At 48.0% G+C, this 6,090-nt stretch overlaps 1 pseudogene; it reads right to left on the reverse strand.

The window, feature by feature from the left end:
* Window positions 1-353: 353 nt before the first annotated feature.
* Window positions 354-2,121, reverse strand: LOC121102035 (annotated as a pseudogene).
* Window positions 2,122-6,090: the final 3,969 nt, after the last annotated feature.

The raw sequence follows: 6,090 nt of genomic DNA on the forward strand, positions 1-6,090 counted from the left end.
ATTTGAACTCTGGCTTCTGAGTAAGAGATCTGCAAGTTCTCTTTCCATTAAAACTCATATTCACCGTTTGTAGGGCACCTGTGTGGGGGTTGAGGGGTGGGATAGGGCATTCAGAGCCTCCAGACACCTGGATCTTCTAGTGTGGGGGAGGAGGCTGTCCCTCACCCTATGATCCATGTACATTTTTAGGGAGCAGGATGGGTTTTTGCAAATCTGCTCCCCCCCATTTTGTGAGGCAGAATGTGGGTTCCCCCCGTGATTGGCTGTGTGAGCGGCTTGGGGCGACTTCCTTGGTGTCAGCTGGGGTTCACCAAAGCCTGGTTGTCCCGGTGTGAAAAGGGGGGCCTGTGCTTTCAATCATCTAGCTCCAGGTGCTGTGAAAGCACGCTGAGGACGCGCGGGAACTTCTCAAGAGGTGCAGCCTGTGGCACCCCTACGCCTCGGCTTCCCCAGAGCAGCCTCCTTCAGGAGCCTGCCCATGGCCTCTTGGAACCTGGGCGGACGCAGGGCCTTCTGACTCGCAGGGTGCTGGTTGTGCAGCCCTTGCTTTCAGCTCCCCTCTAGTGGCCCCGGGAGTTGTCCGCTCTCCAGCAGGCGCACCACGGGTACCACGTGCGGCAGTGCCACCTCGCCTGGTCGCAGGGTCAGCTGCCCTCATCGAGCACCCACATCAGCGGCTTCACCTTGGCTCGAAGTCCAGTGCAGCCCCTGCGTGGCTCCTTTGCAGCTGGCACCGCATGCGATCCAACCTGCACACCCGGGGCATGAGCAGGGCACAGTCCAGGCAGATCCCCCGCCACCCCTGTCTGCAACACCAGGGCCAGCTCCACCAGGCACCTCAGGGTGGCCGCGCGCAGCCCAGCACAGCCAGGGCCAGCACCTTGTGTCTCTCCAGAAGTTCCAAACTCAAGCGATGGCCATGGGGAAGTGTGAGCAGCTCCAGGCCAGAGGCGACCCCCATGGCACGCCGCTGAGGCTTGGTCACTCCTAGAAGGACTGTAGCCTGGAAGCCCGGCAATAATAGGTGGAGGGCGGTGCTCCCAGGATGGTGCTCCAGGAACAGGCCTTTGGGTTCTGGGGGCCGATTCTGGGGGTCCCACAGGCAAGAGGGGTTGTTGAGGGGCGACCAGAAAAAGACCTCAGCCTGTGGTCTTGAAAAATTTCTGTTGTCTTCCTCCTCTTCCTCATTGACTTCTCCATGGGGGCTCTCTTCCTGGGCCGGTGTGGCCAGGGGGTGTTTCTCCGGCCCTGGGCACTCGGGGCACCAGCTCACAGTATGTTGGGAGGCGTCCACATCATCACACAGCACCACTGAGGGTGTTTGAGGTGGCCTGGTGCGTGCCTTGGTATAAAGCTGCCCACCGAGGCCCTGAGGCTGTCGGCAATGGACCCCAGCTCTTGGGGTCTTTGGCAGTACAGGATCACTACCTATTCCGGGGAGGGCACATGTGGGCCAACCTGAGGCTCCTGGTCCAGCGTGGTCTTCTCTTGACGACCCCATGTGCTCCAAACCTCTGGGCTGACTGCCACTCCACTTCCTAGCCCTGGGCAAGGAAGTTGCCCTAGTTGCCTGGACAACTCTATCTGAGCTGGGCTGTCTGGGAGGGTGTCCTCACTAAAGCTGTATCAAATAGGTCCTTACTGTACCATGGGCCCGGAGGCCACAGCCCCTATGGCCTGGGACAGTGGATGCTGCCTGTCACATAGCTGAGAGCCAGGGAGGCCTGGGAAACACTCATCTTCCACCTGAAAGAGGGCTGTGGGCTTGCCTGGGTGGAGATGCAGGGCCACACGGAGCACCTCAAAGTATAGGGCTGAGGCCTGCCGGCAGCAGCAGATCACCAGGTGGCCCCTATGGGTCCAGGGACAGGAACCGAGAAGTCCCCATCTTGCTGAAGGAGGGCCTCAGCCTTCTGATGGGACAGTGGTACCAGGGTTGGCTGGCAAACTTTTCTCCATTCTGTGACACCTGCATGGAGCTCTCGGTCGTCGAGGGTCCAGGGTTTGAACTCTGTACTGTCAACAGTCCTCAGTCTTCCACATCTGGGCTGGGACCCTCAGAGCTGCCAAGAGGCTGCCCTCCCGCATCCCCACAGGCTCCATGCTAAGTGTAGAGTCTGCTTGAGATTCTCTCCTTCTCCCTCTGCCCCTTCCCCCTTCAAATAAATAAATAAAATCTTTAAAGTAATATTTTGATAACTGGGTGGTGACAGATGGTAACTATACTTATCATGGTATGCATATCATAATTTGCATAATTGTCAAATCACTATGTTGTACTACTGAAACTAATATTTTATGTCAAGTATACTTCAATTAAGAAGTAAAAAAAATTTAAATTTAATTTTTATATATTTATTTAATTATTTTTAAGAAGTTTAATTTTTAGAAAATGACACTCCCTAGGGAGCTATTTGGAAGTTGTTTTTCTTTTTTCTTTTTTTTTTTTTAAAGATTTTATTTATTTATTTGACAGAGAGACAGCCAGCGAGAGAGGGAACACAGCAGGGGAGCGGGAGAGGAAGAAGCAGGCTTCCAGCAGAGGAGCCCGTTGTGGGACTAGATCCTGGAATGCCGGGATCACGCCCTGAGCCGAAGGCAGACGCTTAACAACGACTGCGCTACCCAGGCACCCCGGAAGCTGTTTTTCTTTATTGAAAAATTCATTAAAATCTTGAAGACAACTTAATTAAGTTACCATTATTTCAATCAGATGTGTTATTTTTATTACCTTCAATCTTGTTAGAAAAAATAATTTATTCGATTTCTTCCTTTCGATATTATCCATTTTTATGAATGTAAATGAGTGTTTACTTTTTTAAAAAAAGATTTTATTTATTTATTTGTCAGAGAGAGAGAACAAGCAGACAGAGGGAGAAGCAAGCTGAACAAGGAGCCTGATTTGAGACTTGATCGCAGGACCCTGGGATCATGACCTGAGCCAAAGGTGAGTGCCCAACTGAATGAGCCACCCAGGTGCCCCAGGAGTGTTTACTTTTAAACCCTGGAATTCAAGTGACATAAAGCATCAACTCAGATGTCATAATGTCTTTTATACTGAGACACTAAAAAGATGTACCCCATGATAATAACTGGATATCACAACCGAAGAGTATGAAGCTTTCTTTTCTTTTTTTAAAAAAATATTTTATTTATTTATTTTTGTGAGAGAGAGAGAAGAAAGAGAGTGTGCGCACACGTGTGTGGGGGGAGGGACAGAGGGAGAAGCAGACTCCCCGCTGAGCAGGGAGACTGATGCGGGTCTGGATCCCAAGACCCCAGGATCACGACCTGAGCCAAAGCCAGACGCTTCACCGACTGAGCCACCCAGGCACCCTGAAGAGTGTTAAGCTTTCTTTTCTTTTTAAAGATTTATTTATTTATTTGAGAGAGAGCGAGAGAGCGAGAGAGAGAGCATGCATGCACCCACACACAAGAGTGCATGGTGGGAAGGAGCCGAGGGAAAGGGAGAGAATCTTAAATAGACTGCACTGAGCTTGGAGCCTGACTCAGCGCTGGATCTCATGACCTTGAGATCAGGACCTGAGCCAAAATCAAGAGTCAAAGGTTAAACTGACTGCGCCACTCAGGTGCCCCAAGAGTGTGAAACTTTCTTAGCATGTGACCTCAAAAATGCCCTTTTGGGGGCGCCTGGGTGGCTCAGATGGTTAAGCGTCTGCCTTCGGCTCAGGTCATGATCCCAGGGCCCTGGGATCGAGCCCTGCATTGGGCTCCCTGCTCAGCGGGGAGCCTGCTTCTCCCTCTTCCTCTGCTGTTCCCCCTACTTCTGTTCTCTCTGTCAAATAAATAAATAAAATCTTAAAAAAAAAATGCCCTTTTGCTAGTATAACTGAACTGACGTTGACTTCACGCCTTGATGAGTCACAGATAGAAATTACACCAGGTGAGATGTAGAACAAAGGACACTTTATTTGCAGCAAACGAGATCACAGGGAATAACTTCCAAAGCCATAACTTCCTTAGCAAGGGTGGATAGGTTCTTTTTATTTAGGGTTAGGATGAATTTTTTTTTTTAAGAGTTTATTTATTTATTTGAGACAGAGGGAGAGAGAGAGAATGAGCAGGGGGAGGGGGCAGAGGGAGAGGGCGAAGCAGACTCCCTGAGGAACAGGGAACCTGATGTGGGGCTTGATCCCAGGATCCTGAGATCATGATTTGAGCCACATTCAGATGCTTAACTGACTGAGCCACCCCAGGTGCCCCAGGATGAATATTTTTTAAAAAGGGATCCTCGGGGGCAGCTGACTAGCTCAGTTGGTAGAGCATGCAACTCTTGATCTCAGCGTCGTAAGTTCAAGCCCCACATTGGGTGTAGAGCTTACCTGAAAAAAGGGATCCTCATCATCATATGTAGAGGTGAGCATAAGGTCACGCATGCGCCTTAAGGAAACATGCCTGTACATACATCGTATGCATAGTGAATGAAGCCCGTGCTCCTCCTTGGGTGGAGATTTTAGTATTAGAATGATGTAAAGGTAATTGTCAGTCGTTCTGGAGGTCACTCCATGGTCCATCTGTGCAGGTGCACATCACGGGGGTGGGGGTGGGGGTTCTGTTCATACTGGGCTGGGCCAGCTGGAGTTCTTGTCAGGGCAGTTGCTATGTTTGAGGTGAGGTTTCGGTTTTCAATTGCCTGAGTTAAGAGATAAGCCGACAAAAAGAACTTAAGGAAAAAATGTGGGACAAAGGTCAGTGAGTCCAAGCAGGTGGGCAGTAAAGGTTAGGACTTGGGGTCTAGCTGGTGACACTTGGAACATGGAAAAGCAATTCGGCCTCAAATGTTGTTACTGATAACCATCACATTTGCCATCTAGGTGTTTTTGAACACTGTTTTGTGCTTGTAAAAGAAGTGTCCTTTTGGTAAAAAAAGAAAAAAAAATCTTCCTCAAAATGGAGGCATTCTGAATGTCATTAATTACATTACAAAATAATGTAATCATACAACACAAAGTGAAGGGAAGATCAAGAAATTATGTCTTTTGTGTGTATTTGGATGATTCAAGTCTAAAATTTTTTTCCTGGCCTCAATTGTTGTTGTTGTTTTAACTCCTTTCCTTCTCAATCGCTCTTTTGCTCTACACTAAGCAGGCCCAACTCAAAAATAGAAATCATAATTCTTGAACAGAATTTGACAATGGAAAGAGAGCCCTGAGTGTGGTCCAGTCCAACCGTGTTATTTTAGAGATAAAGACACTTAGCTCCAGTGAGGTTAGCTTTTTGTCTCACAAGGCACGGCGAGGAGTTGGCAGAGGAAAACTAGAGAATTAGTTTTCTGAGTCACATTACATTGCTTCTCAGGGAAACCATGGAAGAGGAAGGTGGTGGGATTTTATATTTTTATTTTTTCATTGTCAAGACACACCTAGAGCATCTTAAAACTTAGAAACTTAGTTAAGAAGTTTAAATTGGAGATAAGTCTGCTACCATTTTGAAATACCTACCCTCAAATAAATGGGAGGTGAAAAGAAATGTATCCAAAAAAATGAAATTGGGCAATCAACTATGCTTGTTGGTTTTCGTATCCTTTGTATTTTATTCTGTGTCATTAAAAATATACTTTTCAGGGGCTCCTGGGTGATGCAGCTGTTAAGCGTCTGCCTTCGGCTCAGGGTGTGAGCCCAGCGGTCTGGGATGGAGCCCCACATCAGGCTTCTCTGCTAGGAGCCTGCTTCTTCCTCTCTCACTCCCCCTGCTTGTGTTCCCTCTCTCGCTGGCTGTCTTTCTCTGTCAAATAAATAAAAATATTTTAAAATATATATATATATATACTTTTCATAATTCTATTTGCTAGATCAATTCACAAAGTCCTGATAAGGTTTTCCACGAGCAACATGCTTCCCATGTTCTCATCTGTTTAAAGCTCTTACTGTTTTTGCTTCTTTTCTCTTTCCACTACGTTGGACACGGTGGACACGGTGCCTCTCCTCCCCCACCCCCAGCCTTGTTTCTCATTAGGATTGCAGGTTGGCAAGTTCCATTATTAAAGCTCAGGCAGAGAGAAGAGATGTAATTGAGGTCCTTCCTAGAGTAGAACACAGAAAAATATGTTTCCTTTTTTTTTTTTTTTTT

Source organism: Ursus maritimus (genome assembly GCF_017311325.1).
Source record: "Ursus maritimus isolate PB19 chromosome X unlocalized genomic scaffold, ASM1731132v1 scaffold_X1, whole genome shotgun sequence".
NCBI lineage: Eukaryota > Metazoa > Chordata > Mammalia > Carnivora > Ursidae > Ursus > Ursus maritimus.